Consider the following 21,517-nt stretch of genomic DNA (forward strand, 5'->3'; position numbering starts at 1 on the left):
TTCGCAGTTCTCATTGATGATGAAGACACATTCTGATGTACTGGAAATGTATAATTAATTCAATGGCTGCTGAGTTTTTACATAAGGGTGGAATTACCACACTTGCCATAGAAGGCACAGCAAGCTGTCTAATTTGCAGATTTCTCCAAAATATATTGATTCACGTTCAAATTGAACAAAATGCTCTAAAGCTATTCCAAACTGAGGCTAACTTCCAAACTTTAAATAAATGAATTGGGTCATTTTTGCATGTTTCCTGCTAAATCCTGGTACAAATGTGTGAGTACTCTGACTTGATAGTGCCAATATCCTCGAGAAACGGCTTCTGTCGCGCCAAGAAATAAAAATCCAACATGTTTAAATGTCATTTTAATGTTATTTATGAAGGTGGCAAAACTATTTTTATTTTTTTTGCGAAATAGTTTAATTAACTTTTCATTCAAATTCATGCTTATAATGTTGTCATGGGCAGCAATTATTTGAAGCGAACCTTTAGGCTCTCACATGTTTCCAGGATTGCAGAAAATAAATTATGCACACAGTAATTACTGATGTCAATGTTTGAAGTCATTACCAGATGCGAGATTCCCACATTGTTCCGCGGTTTGCAGTTTGAAATGCAAAGCAGCATGGTGAAATTGCACATTTTCAGTGATGCAAAGCTGCAAATGTCGTAATGATGGGATTCTGTGCACATTGAGGGTCATATTTATACTCTGTTTGCGCTGGATTTGCATCCTTTTTTTTACGCAAATCTGGCGCAAACTTAACTCCATATTTTTATTTTGCCGCTAGACATGTCTAGCGCCAAAATATTAGAGTTAAAGTAATTTTTTGCCTGCATAAAACTACCTTGCGTCAATGAGATGGAAGGTAGGCGTTCCCAGGCAAAAAATGACTCAAAGAAATAGCGCCTTATTTAAAGGTCCCGTGCAAAAATCACGCACTGGAGGAGGAGGGCCTTAAATAATGGTGCTAAGCCTCCTTAGCACCTTAACGTCTGGGTCAGGGCAGGAGTTAGGGGACCTGTGGGCCTTTTTCCATGGTCAGAGACCATGGAAACAGCCCACAGGTGCCCTTCCCTGCCCCCAGGGACAACCCCAACAACCCACACCTGGAGGACATCTAAGGATGGGGAGACCCATCCTAGGTAAGTCCAGGTAAGTTTTTAAAAACACATTTCAGAGTGCCATAGAGGGGCCTAACTTGCCCCCCCCCCCACTTGGCACTGTGCCCAGTGGCCATGCCCAGTGGACATCAGTCCCCTGGGCATGGCCATTGGGCTGGGGGGCATAACTCCTATCTTTACTAAGACAGGAGTCATGTCCATGGGGGTTGTGTGTCAAAAAAATGACGCTAGCCAGTCTTCCCTACGCCTCCCATACCTGGTTAGCGTCATGTATTTTGATGCTAACCGGGCCTTAGCGCTGGCTTGCACCATTCCTTAATTATAGCACCCGGGTGGCGTCCTGGAATGGCACTAGCCGGCGCTATACTTTTTGACGCAATCCTGCGCTAATGCAGGTTTGCGTCAAAAAGTATAAATATGGGTCTTTGTCTCCAGGCCTTCACACACATACATACAAGGGGTCCAACATCCCAAACATGATAGTGATCCTGCTTGTGCTTTGAAAAATAACGGGGTAGCTATTTTGCATCCTTAGCTCAGGGCTTGTTTTTGAATTTGCATGGCATTAGCTCCTTGACTGCTCAATGATGACTCTTAAATTCAGTTGCCCTTTCCCCAGGGTCTCGTATTACGTAAACTCTGCATCTTATCACGTTGCTGCTTTTCTAATAAAGAATGGAACGGACAAATCTTGCTATTGTCCTTATTAAGCAAAACAACTTTGCTTCAGGGCTTTTAATAAAGAATCTGATCGGTTGATATCTGAATACAGCACGTGCTTTTCTCTATATTTTCTTTGTGAATACTAGGAATATAAATTAACTGATACTATCCCAAACTAAGTTTTATTTTGTACAATTGAAGGATGTAAACAAGCCGTTTTGTCCACTCCTTACTTCTTAAAGACAACAAAGTGCAGACTGCTGTTGGCTTCAATTTTTTGCACTGATGCAAATCGTTAGTTTCATGCAAATCTTGCTTGGCCAGGATACAAACAGTAAAAAACATGAAATGGGAAAATGCATTTGTTTCATTACTTTGCTGCAAAATGTTAAGTAGCACAGCATCAAGTCCTCTATGCGACAGGTATAGAGAAAGGATGCATCTGCTCTAGTCTTTCCTACACAGTGAGCAGATAAACCATCTTCTCTGCACTGGTTATTCTGGGCTGCTTTACCCATGCCCACCCCTGGCATCCCGTGAACAATGACATGCAATCTCATTCTGCAGAGACGAGCCTTCTGGTGATGGATGAACATGTTTAATCTGCAGAATTCAATGAGTGTCGTGTTGGTTCGCCTTATTTCTATCGGCTGTTTGGGTCTATTTCTTTGCCTCGATTGGATGCACAAGGGACTACTTAATCTGAAAAATGCGGTAAATTATCACAAGGAGGAGGGATTTTTTTTAAATATGTATATTTTGCTGTTTGTTCAAACAGCAAAAGGCTCGCAAAGTCGCACCAACAACAATCAAATAACCAGAGCAGGAGAGCAGCAGCAGCACACTGTTGGTATATACAAATTTCGCAGATGGTAACAGAAAATCAGCTAGGCAACAAGAAATCATACAAATACAATTAAGTGCACACGGACATTCTCTGCTTTAGTGAATCACCTTCTCAGCCGTCATATATAAATCCATCCCCGCCCTCCACTCCTGTAGGCATGGTATCCCACGGGCACCCCAATATTTGGTCACATTCCTCTTTGCTACCACTGGGCTCAGCTGAAAAGGATACCCCTCACAATTTTGCCCAATTCATTCAGTATCACTCGCCAATATGGTTGTATGATAGGGCAGTCCCAAAGAGTTTGCAATAATAACCTCCATCCCCTCTGCATGGCAAGCAGTTAGGAGACTCCACTCTCTCAAACCTGTGCAGGCAGACACAGTCATAATGGACCCAGTGGAGAAATTTGAACTGAATAAGCCTCAACCTAGATTTAATAGCCACCTCCGTAGAGTGGATTAACGCTTCCTCCCAATCTGTATCATTCAGTTCCCCCACTCAATTTTCCCATTTCCTCCCAGTATCTTCAGGGAGTTAGGCATATTATTATTAATAATTTTATAGGTGTAGGAGATCGCTTTTACTACATAAGTAGCCTACCCTCCAGAGGTGAATATTTAGGTAGGTCAGAAACCCCCAGACCCTCTTCACATTAAGCATGACTGAGCTGCATGTATTTAAAGAATTGTGTATCATGAAGTTGATAGCCTCATTGAAGGGAGTGGAAGGGTACAAGGCCGCCATCCTCCAAGAGATCACAAATTTTAGATATACTAATAAGATCACAAGTCCTAAAACCCCTCAGCTTCCTAAATTCCTGAAATCTCACTCTCATCCACAACAAGGTCTCTTGGGTGATTCTAGTCGGCCATCCTATGCACCCGTTTGCCTTGATCCGCGCCTCAATGGCTACCTGATTCACCAGCAGTAATCGTCCCACCCCCTTAGAGGTAATGCAGATAAGACTAGGATTAAAACTGGTCTTCAACGCATATGTGGGATGATCACAGAGCACGTATCCCAATCGTTGATGACAATCAAACTGGGCTGAGGATGTAGTAAGCTCGGATATCCATGAGGGTGAGACCACAATTATATTGACTTTGCTGTTGTACCCTCTTGCTGAAAACCTCGCCTTGTTCTTATAATAGATGTTTTGCAGAACATACAATAATTTGGGCAGGGTGATCATTTTAAACATGGCAGCTCTGCCCATTATTGTTAATGGTAACGCCTCCCAGTGGTCTGCGTCTTCATAGAAATCCGTTAGCACTCCCCTTAGATGCTGTTCTATACATCGCTCTTGGTCTGGGGTTATATATATAATCCCAAGATATGGGAATCCCTTCCTCTCCGTCTCACAGGGAAGGCAGAGAGATTCAGTTCTCAACTCGTAGGATATAAGATCAATGTATCCCAGTTTATGGTGTATCCTGAGTGGGCACCATATCTTTTGAAAACCTGGAACACTGAAGATATCATCTCTTTCGGCCGGGTAATATGCAGCAGGATATCCTCTGCATAGAGCAATATCTTTTCATCCCCTGCAGCAGTCTTGGGTGGCTCAGAAACCTGTAATGTTGGGATGATCACGCACCATACAGACCAGTGGTCCCAGGGTTAGGCCAAATAGGAGAGGGGGCAGAGGGAATCCCTGTGGAGTCCCCCTTTCTATGGGAAACTGTGAAGAGAGGACTCTGTTAACTCGGACCACCGCCATAGGCACCTGATATGGCAATGCTATCCAGGCCTGGAATTTGAGGCCAAAACCAAATCTTTTCAGGGTTTGAATCAGGAATGGCCAGTGTGCGGTGTCAAAAGCATTTTTGGCATTTAGTGATAGGAATATGTGGGGTTTGTGCTGGGGCTGGACCGCCGCCTGTCAGTTGTGAATCCTGCGGAGGTTATACCTGGTAGATCTCTTTGACATAAATCCCAGTTTATCTCTATGAATCAGGTGGGATATCACGCCAATGAGTCTCTTGGCCAAACCTGTGGCCAAAATCTTGGTCTCCTCTTTGAGTAGCAATATCAGGTGATATGAACCACTTCTCACTGCTGGCTTCCCTTGTTTATGGATCACCACTATTGTAGCATGCCTCAGGTCAGGCACCAATGCTCCTACATCTGAGGCTTCAAGGAACATACTGAGGAGATGGGGACCAAGGGTCTTGGAATTCCTCTTAAAGAATTCAGCCAGGAGGCCATTAGGACCTGGAGTCTGGCCTGAGGTTAAATTCGCTATAGCTGCCTATCTTTCAGGGAGTGTAATTTCCTCACCTAGGGCCAACCAGTCCTCCACTGGGATGATGTTCACCTTCACTATATTGAGGTAGGGCGCAATGCACTGGGTCTCTGCAAGAGGATGCACCCTAGAAAATGCCTCATAGTATTTTGCAAACTCTTCAGCTATACTCCCATCAGAGGTGCAGTATTCGCCAGTGCTATGCTACCCATGATACTGCTCACCCATCGGGCCTCAGCCTCCCGCCTACCAAGCCACTTGTCATAGAGGTGATGGTGTGTGGCTAGAATCTGGGTCCTCACCTCGTTTTGTGCCATGCCAATGCATGATATTCAGTACTGAGGGCTGCAATTTTGTGAAGGATCTCGGGAACCAACTGCACCCCAGGAACACCCTCCCCATACACCAATCAACATTCCATGGCCTCTATTGCCCAAGTTTCTCTCTTCTTTTTCTGTGTGATTATATGTTGCACTCAATCTCTGAGCACTGTCTGGTAGGCCTCCCAGAGAGTGACCTCAGAGTCAGCTGACCCTTTGTTTTACATAAAGTACAGTTCAGTATCTACACTCTGCTCTCATGAGACTGTCTCATCTTGCATCTCCTACACATTAAACTCCCATCCCCATCCCAGTCAGTGAGGTACATCCAGGGACAGCCAAAGGGGGGAGTGATTGGACCGAAAACTAGCCGGTATTCAGCTCCCTCGATCCTACCTATCTCACCCGCTGGTGCAAAAAAAGAATCCAGTGTAGAGAAAACTTTATGTGTCCTGGAGAAGTAAGAGTATCCGCTGCACTTTGGGTGGTGGTGGCACCAGAGATGAGAGAGTCCTTGGCTTCTGGTTGGATAGGGTAGGCACCTCATCCAGGCAGAACCCACCACTCTTGGCTATACACCCAAGACAACCCCTACTCACCCCCTTGGTAGCTTGGTCAGAGTAGTCAGGCCTATCTCAGAGGCAATCTTTAAAATGTTTTGCAACACACACACACCAGTGACACAATAAATACACCACGAAAAAGACTCATCAGAAGTCATAGACCAAAATGACATAAACCAGTAATTATTTTGCCAACTAGACAATTGTAAACACCTCACAGTGAGTGCATTAAAGAAAACTGTTACATTTCAAAATAACATGAAAGGGAAAATGACTGTGTATATTATACAGACCCTAAAATAGTACTCATTACCCTGGCCATCATAAGGCATCAAAACAACATACATCCATATCAGAGCATGAATCGCAGCATCTAATGGGTAAGGCACCAACTTTCACCCTAAACACTAAGGTTAGAGCACATTTGGCCTCCTTTTACTCGTGAACATAAAAAAATCCACCACTTCAGGCACAGGAATTCTTGCACACCTATGACTGTTACTATAGTAGCTAAAGCACAAGTGAAGGGCTCTGAGGCACCCACTTGCGTATCGCATGTAAGATGGACTGCTCCCCAGATACTTGCTGACAAAGGGGAACCACACTTCAGGGCCACGCAGGAGACAGGTGTCAGTCCCCATGCCCAGCTTTTGAAAATCAGCTGCCCATGAACACGAGGTGCAGCTGCCAAGACCAGTACCTTTTTGGGTGCCCTGAGGTCTCTTCTGACCTGGGCGCAGTGTCCTTGGTTGCACGGAAGGGCTCAGGAGCAGACAGCAGTGGTGATTAGTGATGTCTTCCTTTGGCTGTCAAGCTCTGCCCACTAGCTGCCATCAGAGGAGTTTCTCCACTCTAGTCTCACCCCTCCTCCTGGAATTTCTCTTGTGCCTGCAGCAACTTTCTCGTCTGGAAAAAGGCAGGACGGGGTTGTAACTCAGGGTCCTACTGTTCTTGACCAGTGAAGCTATATGGGATAGCACTGTACAGGGGACTTATAGGTAGATTATTGTGACAGGTGAAAGCCAACCATACCAAGTTTAAAGGAGAGAGCATATGCACTTTACCACTGATCAGCAGTGGTAAAGTGCCCAGAGTCCTAACACCAGCAAAAAGAGGGACAGAAAAACACGAGGAGGAAGGCAAAAAGATTGGGGATAACCCTGCCAAAAAGGCCAGGTTCAACACTGCCAACATATTTGCAAAAAGATTGGGCAAGCCCGTGTTGGAGCCTGAGCAGTCCATTTCAGAATCCATAACATCATTAAAATCCCTCTCTTGAAGAAGGAGCCTGTTTCTAACAAAATAATCATTACTTTGTCTAGGGTGGGCACCTGCACGTGTGGTGGTGCATAAACACTAATGAGCGTGATATCTGCCCCCGCCCGAGACCCTACACCATGGCAAATGTCCCATTGGTATCCAACCCTAGGTAAATCCTGCATGGGCCCATGTGATGTAACCCCTTGACTTAGTAAAGGCTACTGGGTCCCCAGTAAGTGGGTCTCTTGTTGGAGGACCACATCAGGCTTTAAACGCCTAATAAAAGTTGCAACCAGGCCTCCCTTGACTTTGCTGCTCAGTCCATTAACATTCCAGGTATTATGGAGCTGCCAGCGGTCCTCAACATATTAGCTTATGTCGTACTTTTACTGTAGCGGTTCTAACCACTCTCAGTGGTGTGTAAACTCACCACACCACATTTGTGGCCCGCTGTACTCAAACATCAACACAACCTCTAATAAACAATACTCAACAGAAAACCCATTGAAAATCCCCCCCTCCCCCCCTCACCCCTCTCATGAGTATAAACCCTCAAGACAGACAACTACTTCACAAGCAGGGCCTGAGAGGTCTGTAGCCCACCCCACCCTGCACAGTCAGACAGCACACAACTTCAAATAAGGTAAAAGTTGTAACACACTCTCCCACACTCAAACCAGCATTTCAGGACAGGGAACAAACAGGAAAGGTCACCCACACCAAGCACACATTCCACAATCTCTTTCTCAACACTGCACAGTAGACGTGCCCCACGTACACCAAACACCCAGCTCGCACTGAAGCAGAGGTGGGGAGAGAAATAAGTCTCCTCACACTGGCCACATCCACACCCCTAACAGCCTCATTCTAGGGGGTCAAACCCAAACTCCTCCTGGAGCCCCATCAAATCCCATTGACATCAGGAGTTCACAGCTTCACCAGGTTCATCACACACCCGTTCAGGATTAGACACCACTCAGTTAAAGCTGCAGCTAGGTTCAGACTCAGTTGTCAGCTGAGTAGTCCCATCATCACTACCAGTCAGGGAATGCTGGCTCCCTCTCCTCTTCAGCTCCCCCTCCAAGTCTGACAATTTCTCTCTCGCCACTCAACCTCCATCAGTCTCCCTCAGGGTTAACCTCCACCTCATCCAGCTCAGTCCTGGCATTTATGCTTTGAGGTCCAGAGTTTGGGTCTGACCCCAGGTCACCCCTTTCAGCCAACTATTTTTGCAACCTCTGTGAAGACCGGAGTTGAGGCCGTTCCTCAAGCCAGCTGCAAACTTCCTCCGGTGTATGGAAAAAGCGGGTTTTGTCATTGAACAGCAACTTTAGCTTGGTGGGGAAGAGCAACATGTACTGAAACTGCATGGTCCAGAGGTTGGCTTTCACTGTGTCTAATGTCCTTCTTTGTTTCTGTACCTCACAGGAGTAACCAGGAAACAGCATGGCAGTGGAGGATTCAAACTTGATCACACACATCTGCATTGTCCTCCTAAGTATAAGGTCTAGGTCTTATAAGTCCAAAAATCATTCTGTTATCCCACATGGGGAGGGGTACCAGGGGGACAGTGGGGCAGCAACTGCTCTGTGGACTCATTCAATAATGAAGCAACCAGAAAAGCTAGCAGCTGTGAAGATGGATTGGAGCTACTTTTCTAAGAAGTATATCTTGTTTGACCCCTCCACTCCCTTAGGGAAGCCGATCAGTCTCCGTTTATTGCTCCTCTCCCGGTTCTCCGCATCATCAACCCTCCATAGCAATTCTTTAATACTCGCTTTCACTTCCATCAGGTCCTTACTTAGGGAGTGTGTGGTGTCTTCCAACTGTGGCACTCTGTCCTCTGCGGCCATTACATGGTCCACAGTGTTCTGAGGATCTTTCCTCAAAAGTGCCACTTCCTAGCTGACTTCACCAATCCTGGATTCCAGGGCTGGTCTGGACTGCTGAATCACAGCTAGGATCACTGTGTTATCCATGTCCCCCCAGGAGAGAGCTTGACTGCCTTAGTATGCCTATTGATTTTACCATGGTGGGGCAGGTTCAGATCTTTATCCTTAGCCATTTCAAGGAGTGCTCAAACATAGCGGACTAAGGGCCTCATTACAAGTCTGGCGGTCCTGGGACTACCAGACTCACAATGGCAGTTGGACTGCCACCAAAGCAGCGGTCTTGCCTCCATATGATGACAGTGGCAGAGCCGCCGCTGTCCGACTTCTGGCACTGCCAGTTTGCCACCGGTCAACAACCTGGTGGTGCCACCGGTCCTAATCTGCCAGGGCAGCGCTGCAAGCAGCATTGCCCTCTGGATTATGAGTCCCCCGTCCGCTAGCTTTTGCATGGCAGTTTCACTGCCATGCAAAGGCTGGTGGGAACGGGGTGCCGGGACCCCCATGGGGGCCCCAGCACTGCCCATGCACTTGGCATGGGCAGTGCAGCAGCCCCCATGGACAGCCCTGTTGCGCCTTTCACTGTCCAAATTACGGGCCGGCGTCAATGTTGTGGCCTGTTTCCTACTGGGCCAGTGGGCGGTAAACGCTGTTTCTGCCTGCTGGCCCAGCAGAGAACATAGGGCCAGCGGGCAGCAAACCGGCGTGGCGGTTTTCCATCCGAAAGAACTCAAAATGACCAAGCAAGGCAAAAAGGACCTGGTACTACATGGCAGAGGGGCAATAGTCAATTGTGCTTCTACGAGCACCACTGTTGCTACTGGATGACTGAGAGCAACCACTGCCAGAAAGGGTTTGTGAACCCCACACAATCAGCAACTAAGAGTATTTATACGGCAGTCCACCCATAGCAAGCCTAAAAGACCTCCCCGCATGCCTCCAAGTCAAAATCCGCAAGGGGGAAGGAGCAGGCCACATAGGTCTCCATGTTCCACTACCACCTCCCTGTAATTAGTTCACCAAAGTACAGCTCGGCCATGTACTGCACAGTAGGAAATGGAGAACTCCAGCACTATCAGGGGTCATCCCAGTCAGGCAGCGGCATGAATACTCCAGGGCCCAAGGGAGAGTGGCAGCAAAGAAAGGGATTTTTTCCCCACAATCCCACTCCCTCAACAGTGGCAGTTCTGAAGCATCATGCAGTGGACTGGTACAAAATCTGTACTGCCCCTATGGACAGGGCCATTCGCAGTACTTTCCATCAACATCCAAAGCTATCCTGGAATTCAGGTGCTCTGACACTGGACCCAGTTCTTCAAGTCCCCTGGAGCATCAAAAGTGACCAATGTCAGACCACCAGAGGGGGCCCTCCAGAGCCCTCTTGTAGAACATTCTCCCTGAGCAGCTCATCACAGTTTCATAGTGGGTCGCACCCAGTGCACCATTCCAAGGGATGCACCAGCCAGAGCTCAATACTGCACTCACTGTTTCCCCCAGAGGCCGCTCTCTCAACCACGTTCAGACGAGTACTCCATGCTCCACAGGCCATGCAGCATCAGTGGTAGGAGTCTGATAGCAGGAGCAGCAGCAAAGTCTACTACAAGCACTCTTCAGGCTGTCAGCAGCCACCGCAGTACTGATGACTTCACTGCGACACCTCTCTCCATCGGGGGTTCCACACCACCACTGCTCTCCGCCTGTTGTCAGCTCTTCCACACCACTTGGGCACCTGCGCATCCCTTTGTCCGCGGTCCAGGTGGTGGATCAGTAGGCACCCAAGTAAGACCCCTGGAGACAATGCACCACTGCTGCCAGTCCCCCAGAGTCCTGTCAGAGAGTGGCCAGGGAATGCCACCAGCCCATCTCCTGTGGAGATAAGTTCAAGCATTCACCATTTTGTCGTGCAGGGCCCAGTCCCTTGCTGGAGTTTCCAGTCAGCTCAGGAACTCCGGGGGCCACTGCAGAACCACACAGCTCACTCCCCAGACCGTGGGGTACAGGATTAGTCAGGTGTTTGGGGTCAATGTTGCCCAGGGTTACAGGATTATTGCAGGATGCTGTTAGGCCTAGCCGGAGCTCCGCACAGGTGCATATAGCCTGTCATTTTGTCGGCCACGCCCTCCCCATCAAATGATGTTTTTTAAAAACATTTTGTCAACACTCAAGTTTGTGCTTGACTCTAAGATGGTCATCTTGTGACTCATCATCTTAGTATCCAACACACACATAAGGGCTGACAAAAATAATTAAAGAAATGCGTGATGTAGTAAAAAAAATCAGAAATTATGTGATTTTTGAAAACATTACAGTATAACATAAATTATTTAATGTATCTGGTTTCTAGTTTTGTCAGCACCAAGATGGTCTCGAGCAACTCCTCTAATCTGCCACCAGGATGCTGCTCTCACAGTGAATAAGCCTGGCGACTCCTCTCCCCAGGCCAGCAGCTACTTTCCTTTGTCGTTGGGCTGCCACATTCTATTAGCATGCCAGACAGATCCCTTCTAATTACAAACATTTGCAAAGCTAGTCTGGCTTGTAAGTCACAATGTGAGGCAGTCCTGTTCACTTTGCCATTGTCAATGTTTGTTCTGATTCCCATGCACCTGAAGTATGTGACAGTCCCTAACAACTCCTCGTGTGCATTCTTTTTCGGCCACAACATAATAATAATTTAACACATTACCAATAATTCAGGCATATGACTTGCGATGAATTGTAGCATTTCTCCCATTTTAAGATTTGCCAGTTGTTATTGTACATCTTTCTGAAGAGATCTTCTCCAACAGACCTGTCTGACTTTTGTGACGTGTTCAAGCCAGCTTTGTTTATTAGTTCTACAATTCTCATTTCTTGTTCAAAAGCTCACACTGCTTTATGAAAGACTAACAAGGAAATAAAGTAAGTTTTGTCAAGTCAGTGATTGAGTAGCTTATTTTAAACTCAGATCCAGATCCCTGAGCTAGTTAAAATGCTGGTTAATAGTTAATGCAGGGTTCCCTCGGGTGTTTAAACGCAGACCGATATGTGGGTAGGGGCGTAGCTTGGTCAATAAGATTGGGGGATAGGGGTGTGAGCATCAGCTTTTCCAACAATCAGGCTGGCATGTAGAATTAAAATTTACAGAACAAGCAGGGTGCATGAGAAGGGCCTAAGGAGCAGTAGAAATGGAGAGGAATGCAGATTTGTTGGAGTACTAAGAGAGACATCACAGTATGTTGTAAAATGACAACATTTTGAGGACTTTGAAACCAGTGAGGGGAGATAATTTGTCTGCGTTTGTAGATCGAGTGCGCAAGCGCTTCTGGCCTGTTGTTAGTTTTGTGGTCTTTTAATCATGCCCATCTTACACACATCACTTTCACTCATTCATGGGCTTGCCTTTCAAAAACTCAATGATGTCATTGGTAAGTGCTTTACATTTGTCCTGCCTTGAGGCTGTTTTGTTACCGCCTCAGGGACTGACCCTGTTACACTGATAATTACACGACTGTGGAAATACTTTACTGTGAGCAGACTACTTTTTTATTTATTTTGTCTCTCCCCTTCACGCTCTATGGTGCTTTCAAGTCTTACACAGCGCAAACTCAGCCGACAGTATTGGAGCACTTTGTTTGATTACCAGTTACTTCACATTCTTTATCCTTCTCGCTCCATGGCAGTTTCAAGTCTTACACAGCACAAACTCAATCTGCAGTATTGCAGTGATTTGCATGACTGCCAGTTACTTCACATTGTTTATCCATTGTGCTCCATGGTGCTTTCAAGTCTTACACAGCGCACACTCAATCAGCAGTACTGGAGTGATTTGAATGACTACCAGTTACTTCACATTGTTTCGTCTTTCCTTCACTCCATAGCAGCCATGGTGCTTTTAAGTTTTACATAGCGCAAACTCGATCACACTCGATGTCCCATACAGATGGCAGTTTCTCCATATCAGCGATGTTTTATAAGGTTCCTTACAAAGCATGCCAGGAAGTCTGCGGCAGTTGGGATGTGATTTTTTTTTTTAAAGCCGACATCCTTTTCACTGCAGCTTCTGCCTGCCTTTTCATTAAAGCTGGTTAAAGCTAAACAAAACCACACCCCAAGGGCTTTATCCTGTGGTCTGTGTTGAGCACTCCCATATCCTTGCAGACCTTCTTCCACGGCCAAGGCCGTTAGTAACTCAGACAGAGATTTTTCGCTGTCCTGCTGGAAACCCTTTGCTAAAAAACAACATGGTGTCTTTCTTGTGAAGATGGAACTTCTCTGCATCCACCCTGCCTGGTGCCCCACCTCTCTCCCGAAACACTGTCCTGCGATTACAAAGACAGGGTTCAGTCTCCAGCCAGGCAGCCGTCACTGTCCCACTCGCAGGATTATGACCCCGCCTACCACCATGGTTTTTGTGGCTTCCTTACTGTGACCATGGCGGTAGGCACTTCCCTGACACTGATAGGGGTCTCCCCCACTCCCTCCCCCTCTCCAGAGTCCTCCCCACTCTCCCCCTCCAAACTCCACATGACATACATGCACATTCATGCACCAACATACACATGCATACACACACACTCATATACACATTCACCCATGCATGTATACATACATTCACACACACATCCACACTCACTGACATACATACAAGCACTCACGCATTCACACATCACAACATACACGCACACTCACACCCATTCATGCACACACGCATTCCACATGCCACACACCCGCATGACCACACACAGACACATACACCCACACACACAACACCCCCCACCCCCTCCACTGTCGGAGCACCCGACTTACCTGCTTGCAGTGGGTCCTCTGGCAGGAGACAGCATGTGGCGCTGCTGCCACCAGCAGCGTCACCTAGCGCACACCGCCAGGCCGTATCATGGATCATGATGCAGTCTACGGTGGTCTACTGGCGTGGTGCTGCCGCTGGCATTAGCGCCACCTTACTGCCGTCTGCTGCCATGACCGTAGCCAGAATTCTGCCAGTCTTCTGGTGGAATTCCGGCTACAGTCATAATATAGCAATTGGTAGGTAGCCACGGCGATGGTGTTTTGGTGGTCGTCGCCGCGGCAGTAGGCGGTTTTTACCACCAAAGACATAATGAGGGCCATAGTTGCACCCCTCCCACTCCCTGGACTGTCTGCTCTTCATATGTGACATCTTGCTTCTTCACCAGCAGCAAGTATACATGCAGTCGGTATTGGCCCACCTGAATGCCTTGGCAGATAAATAAACAGACTAGTGTTTTTGCCACCTTTTCAATTTTTAAATTGACGTAGGGTAAATGGCTTAAAATCACTTGGTCACCCAGGTTTGTGTGGCTTCTGAATGCTGCTTTCTACACGAACTCAGTCAGCAGTAGTGGAGTGGGTTGCATGACTACCAGTTACTTTACATTGTTTTGTCTCTCTTTCGCTCCATGGCGGCCATGGCGCTTTCAAGTTTTACATTGCGTGAACTCAATCACACGCGATGTCCTAAACAGATGGACGTTTCTCCATGTCAGGGACATGTGCTATAAGGTTCCTTTTGCCATGGTACCACCATATGCAAGAATTGAGCTGCTCCCATCTACCTTTACATTGTGCAAACATTATGTAAATGTTTTGAGATTAAGTGTGGCTAGTTTAACATTTGTTCACAGTGAAATATGGATTTTCAGACAGGTGATTTTACGACCATCACGGAAGTTGGTAAAATTGCTCTACTAACAACCTGCATGCTACATAAAACAAAATGTGAATTTATATACCAAATCAAGACAAGTGATTATATAATGGTTATATCCAGGCCCCTTTTACTACTGTAAACCGAATGAATGTGAAAGGATCAGAATTGCTCTGCCTTTGCAAATGTTAATAGCCTTCTTTGCTTGGGTGGGCAAAATAGTAATATAAATATAATAATTGCTGCAGATAGCGGAAGAAGGTAAATGAAAGTGCTTAGTTATATGCAGGGCCACTGGCATTACAGAGGGCCACATTATGCAGCAGGGTTCACCAATTTATGTGGCAAGTCCAGTTATGCATTTACAATGCCAATAGCGTTAACTCAAGCAAATGCAAGACCTATTGCATTGCAAATGTTTGTTATCTTTATGTATCTAAATGTTCCTGGTGAAGTCTGACAGACATCTCACCATACCCGCCTAAAAGCAACTGTACCCAAACTATTTATCAGAAAATACGTTTATTAGGAGTGAACCTGGCCTTAGTTAAACCAGCATGGGTGCTATTTGTACCTACTTACCACTGGCTCCTGTTTACCTAGTCACAGAGCTGTAGGTTAAGGGCCTCTTGCTGTAATTTGGTGTCTGCGACCTGAAGTACATTACAGATAATGAAACCTACACCTTTCACACACCACAGGTGGCACAGAACAGGTGAGGACATCTATCCTTTTCCCAGTGTACATGCTAAAGTTACTGGAACATCGCAAATGAGCCTGGTGTTTGACATGAGTGTGAGAGTTGGGTAGAGCCTGTAAGGAATCGAAAGCCCAATTATTACTAAGCGTATTCTCTAGCAGAGTGGTAGCCGACGGAGCAAGAGGCTGGGGTACTCAAAAGAGCTGGGCATGAGAGAGTATCAGGCTTTCTACGCTAGAAAAAAGGGTTCCAGAGATGAGGATATGAGATCAAACGTGTAAGATGGTGGAATGCAGGGTCAACAGAGATCAGATACTAGAGGAGGTTGTGTTAGATTTAGAACAGAAGATCGACATTTGAGAGCAAAGGAGTGGGTGTGTGCCTGACAGTGTATTTGGGGGCAGCTACCATACATTTGACAGCAACAGAGTACTGACTCAGGAGTAATGCATCCACTGCAGAGACTTGTGTTTGACACAATGGTTACAATTTAGAATCCCAGGGGACCCACTTCAGAGATTGCCAAAATGTATACCCTACAACGGATTTGGTTAATAATACCTTTATTTGAACTAATGGATCAAAAGACAAACCACCTCTTTACATATCTCAGCCACTGCCCTCCCTCACAGGACTATAAAAGTACTGGACTATTTCATGAGTATTGTTTCACGGTGCCTTTCACAGCCCATGGATTTTTAGCAAATGTGAGGGGTATTGGGCCAACAAAATGTAGCAACCCACAAAGTCCCCTTGTGGAAGACGGGTTAATCAATTTGCCTGTTCTATTAGCATTGCCTTTAGTCATTGTAAATGTAGGCAAAGGGTGGCACCAGTATAGTGCCGAAGAGGGAGGTGGAAAGCATACGTCTTGACCAATTGTGGACATCTTCAATTATTTTTTTAATTACACACTGGGAAAGTGTTGCAGGTTCTTCTTGGAGATGGTGGGGTAAAGGGCACGGGCAAGAGGTGGCTGGCAAATGTACTGACAAATGGTGCATTGCTAAGCCCATTAGGCCATTAACATTAGTCAAAATGTAAGGACAGTTTTACAAGAAGTGCTGTGGGATTCCTAAAATATCTCTGGAAATTATTAGTGCTGTTTGACCTGGCATCCTTGGTGTGGTTTTCACCATAACGTTTTGCCTTTAGCTCTCTTGTTTGCTGACCAGGGTAGGCCCTGGACAGCCCAGAGGGCAGGGTGCAAGGTATTTCAATAGTAGGACATGTACTTTTAAGCTTAATGTGTCCTGTTATGATAAAAGGATTTGTAGAGTGTGTTTATCCCCTGAGGGGTATTTAGGCTTTGGAGTAGACGAGTATACTGATCATGCTCCTAGTTGAATGGCCAGGTCTTCCATTTACTGCAGAATTCGAGAAGGGATGGGGAGGTCCTAATGTGGTGTAGAAGATAATTCCAGAATTTGTCAGCGAGGTTTGAAAAGGACTGTCCTCCTGACTTGCTCCTGCAGTTGCAGGGTATTTGCCAGATGTGGAGTGAGGCTGAGCACAGTTGCTTGGTGGGTTGGTGGAAGTTGAGGCTGTTGTTGAGCTAGGCAGGTCAGACGTTGTGGAGAACTTTGAATTTGTGGGCGAGCAGTTTGAATTGGCTTTGCTTCTGTATTGATAGCCAGTGTTGCTCTTTAGTTGGGGTGTGATATGTTTGATCTTGCGGGGTGTTGAAGATGAGTCTAGCACCAGCGTTCTGGGGGGTCTGGAGTCTTTGTATGAGTTGATTTGTGATGCTGGCATAGACTGCATTGCCACAGTCTAGTCTGCTGGAGATACAGGCCTGGGTGACTGTGCGTCTGGTGTAGGTGGTTGATCCAATGGAATATTTTGCGGAGCATTCATAAGATGAAGAAGCAGGGAGAGGTGACAGCATTCACTTGTTTGGTCAGCATGAGTCTGTCATCCACAATGATGCTGAGTTTTTTGTCATAGTTGTAAGAGATGGGCATGGGACCTGGGTCCCAGGTCTATTGGCCACCAGGAGGAGTCCCATGGGAAGCTTCTTTTTCCGGACATTAGGACTTTAGTTTTATGTGTGTTGAGCTTTAGGCAGTTCCGCTTCATCCGGTTTCCTACGCTGGACATGCAGGTGTTGAAATTGGTCCTTGTGGTTGTTGTCTGTGAGGGAGAGAATGAGCTGGGTGTCATCTTCTGAGTATACAATGTTGATTCTGTGGGATCTCATAGTGAGTGTGTGGCACCATGAAGGCAGTTAAGAGGGTAGGGATCAGAAATGATCCATGAGGAAAACAGCAGATGAGGTTCTTGGTTTCAGATGTGTAGGGTGGGAGCCTGAATCGCTGGGTAGAAAACTAGTTTCCTGAAAGTGAAAAAATCTGTTCACTACTGCAAGGCCTACCTCTCCCATAAAATAGCATTGGAGTTGCTTTATTGCCTTTAGTTAGCTGTAATTTCCGAATGGGGTCAGGTAACCAGTTCATATTTGAATTCTTAGGAATCGTAATGAAAAATCCTAACTGATGGTGAAGTTGAATTTTATATTATTAGTTTGAGAATGCCACTTTTCGAAAGTTGGCATTTTCCTACCTTAGCCATTTGGTGCCTGCAGCCTGTCTCTGGGTCACATGACTGGGTGTAGTTGATAGTTGGGCTTTGTGTATTCCTCCCAAACAGCCACACTTAGGTATGTGTGAATGGACCATCACTGGCAGGATGGGAGGGAGGAGTTGGCCCCAACCCCACTTGAGTAGGCTGTGTCCTGCCTCCTCACAATGGGCTGCATACCCCCATTGCTAGTCTGAAGCGAGTAAGGCAGGGCACCAGTACATTTTAAAGGCTTGCCTCTAGAAGCTTCTCCCAACTTCAAAATCACAACTGGGTATAAATACTGAACCGCAGACACCAACTCTTCAGTACGCTTTATAACCTGTGGATACTCTGTCAGGAAGAAGGACTGCTGTGCTGCTGAAAGGATTGCTACTTTGTGGGACTGCTGCTCTGAAGAACGGTTTCCCTGCTTTGCTGACCTGCTGCCCTAGTGCCTGGGTGAGAAGGACTGGACCTGCATCTGTTGAGCCCAGGACCTCAGAGTGACTCTAAGGGCTAGTTGCAGAACATACAGAAGGATCAAACAACCTTGACTCCAGCACCTGAACCCTGCCATCTGTGATTCTACCCTGCTAAGTTGTTCCACCCTAGACCTAGACCCCTGGAAGTGGGTCTAAGGCGCTCTGCCAAGTGGAACTGATGCATTGTCTCTGCTGCATGGTGTAACCCTGAGCAGAACCAACGTATCGCATTGAATGAGCTCATTAATGGGACCCTCGACAGTGATGCAGGACATTGCATCGCAGCCTCGCTGCACCACGGACCCCCCCACATTGTTTCTGCAACATGATGCATATTTGACATGAATCCTCACAAGGCTCTGCAAGCCAGGATTTAAGTTTGTTCAGCAGACCCGACTGGGTCCCTGTAGCCGGTCCGCACTCCATCTCGGTCAGCCTGAACTTGTGACTTTGTCCTGATCCGGATCAACCAGATATCCACAGTTTGTGCCTGGTGCATTTTTTCTCTTTTTTTACTGAAATCTTTAAACCTGTATATTTCTGGTTCTACTGATTGTATTTTTATCACTCTGGTCTTATTTTATTTATTAAAAATAACTCTATTGTGTTAACTGGCGTAGTATTCTTTTTGTGTGATTTTTTCACTTTATTACTGTTTAAAATCTTACACGAATACTTCCCACATTGCCTTTAAGTTAAGTCTGACAGCTCTGCGCCAAGCTACCAGAGGGTTGAGAAAAGGTTAATTTAGGGTTCATACATACCCCAGTCAACCAACTACCCCAATTTCTTACAAGTGCCAAATAGTGCATTTGTGAGCATATCAGGCATATAAAATTGGTTAGAAATTGACAAAGCTTAAGGACTGTTCTTGAAGGGTATTATGAAATTGCTCAGAAGGAAACTTTTGGGAATGTGGAATAGAATGGCCAATTTGTAACTACTTTCGGCTAGTAACATTTTACAAAAATTATTGTGCATGTGTAGTTGAGAGTAGGTCCATGATTTTGTTGGCACATTTCATGCAAATGGTTCACATTTAACCAGTGGCACAACAAAACGTAAGGGGCCTCCCTGCAAAGTACCTGTTATGCCACTGCATTTAACTACGTAACGCCAATCTAGTTTTACAAAATCTGAGATTCAAAGAGCAGTTCATAGGGCTGGTTAGAGTATTTATTGTTTTGGAAAATTCTTTGGCAGGTGGCACATTTCGAAATACATTAGACTAGTGTGATTTAATTACAATTGGAAATGGAGTTCTCCAAAGGCATATTAAACACAGTGCAACTACGTAAATTCCAGCTGCTAGTCAAGGAAATAAAGATACTGTGAATGGGTTGTTCATGGTCATCTTTTAATTTTTTCAGATAAGCAAATACTGTCAATACATTCATCCACAAGGTAAATGTTGTGATACAATTAAAAAATAACCCAGAATAGCCTACATTGAACACTCAAGAAAAAGAAGAAAAGAACACACAATGGCACTGACCGAGGGTGTCCCAGGACAGTATGGGACACAGTTATAAGCAAGCACGAAAGACTAACCAACTCATGACAACTTATGGTTCTGTCATCCCCAAACGAACAATGTTAGTGCCAGAAGACGGGTTCCTCTAGAAAGAGCAATATAAATTGTTAATAACGCACAAATGTAGAATAGAGGCAGAAATTAACACTGAATACACAATGGTAACAAACACCCCAAACAAACGGAACAGCCCCATTCATACTCGTTAGCAAAGGTACCCCATAAAATGGTAAGCAGCAATTTTTGTTTAAATTAAAAAAAAATCTTTATCAGTGAAGTCAAGCCATAGGAAAAAATCCATTGTGACGCATACAGTGGCAAAAGAAGAAAATGTCAAGTTCTAAAGGCAAATCTAGGCTCTGATATCATACAAGATAAGTGATGTTACCTAAAGAACCAATCACTCCTTGTATAATAGTCAACTCACAACCCACAGTTATTCATGAGGGAATATGAGGGCAGAGGCTCATGCTTGTCACTTTAAGACCGTTTACATATGAGTAGAACACATGCCAAATATCCTTCATTCTACACCAAGCATTAAAGTGTTCCCAAAAAGACACCTTCCATATTATTAAACATTATTGTATCATCCATTTATTCAATGAATCAAACTTCCCTTATGATTGTTCAGCAGAGAGAACCCCTTATGAGCAATCAAGAAGGCAACCTTAATGCACCTGCTATTACCAATAATGGAAACACCAATCAGTCCCTACAAGCATCGGAGTGGATGCTCAGTCACTGTTACCTCAAGTGTTTTGCACGCTGTCGAAAAACATCATGCCAAAAAGTATACCTGAGTGTTGGACCTGGCCCTTTTTGAAGGGTTATCCCAAAACTGTTTGCCTTCTTCCTCATATTTTCTCTGACCTGCATTTGTTGGCTTTAGGACTGTGGGTACCTTACCATTGCTGAACAATGCTAAAGTGCATATGCTCTCTGTTTAAAATGTATTAGTGATTGGTTTATCCATGACTGGCATATTTGATTGACAAGTAAGTCCCTACTAAAGTGCAGTATGTGTGTCCAAGGCCTGTAAATGAAATGCTACCAGTGAGCCTGCAGCACTGATTGTGCCACCCACATAAGTAGCCCTGTAAACATCTCAGACCTGCCACTGCAGTGTCTGTGTGCACAGTTTGTAACTGCCATTTCGATCTGTTAAGTGCACCCTCTTGCCAGGTCCAACCCTTCCCTTTTACTACATGCAAGTCAACACCAAGGTAGGCCCAAGGCAGCCCAGTGGGCAGGGTTCAGTGTATTTAAAAGGTAGGATATGTACTGGTGTGTTTTACAGGACCTGATAGTGAAATACTGCTAAATTTGTTTTTCACTATTGCAAGGACTATCTCTACCATAGGGTAACATGAAGATTCCCTTGAAATATCCTTTAAGTGTAATTTCCCACTGGGAGCAGATGGAGATATAGAGTTTGGGGTCACTGAACTCGTAATTTAAAATACATCTTTTGGTGAAGTTGTTTTGTAAACTGTACATTAGAAAATGCCATTATTAGAAAGTGGGCATTTTCTTGGTTAACGGTTCTGTGCCACTGCATGTCTGTGGAATAACCTTCTGGGTCAGGATGAAAGTTGGGCTGTTTGTGAATTCACTCTAGACAGTCACACGAAGGGAGCTGTGATGTGCCCTAT

At 45.6% G+C, this 21,517-nt stretch overlaps 1 protein-coding gene across 1 annotated transcript in view; it reads right to left on the reverse strand.

Moving 5' to 3' along the window:
* Nucleotides 1–21,517, reverse strand: part of LOC138265628 (glycine receptor subunit alpha-4) — a 500,430-nt gene that overhangs the window by 47,785 nt on the left and 431,128 nt on the right. The gene's annotated exons all lie outside the window — the stretch shown is intronic.

Source organism: Pleurodeles waltl, chromosome 2_1, assembly GCF_031143425.1.
Source record: "Pleurodeles waltl isolate 20211129_DDA chromosome 2_1, aPleWal1.hap1.20221129, whole genome shotgun sequence".
NCBI lineage: Eukaryota > Metazoa > Chordata > Amphibia > Caudata > Salamandridae > Pleurodeles > Pleurodeles waltl.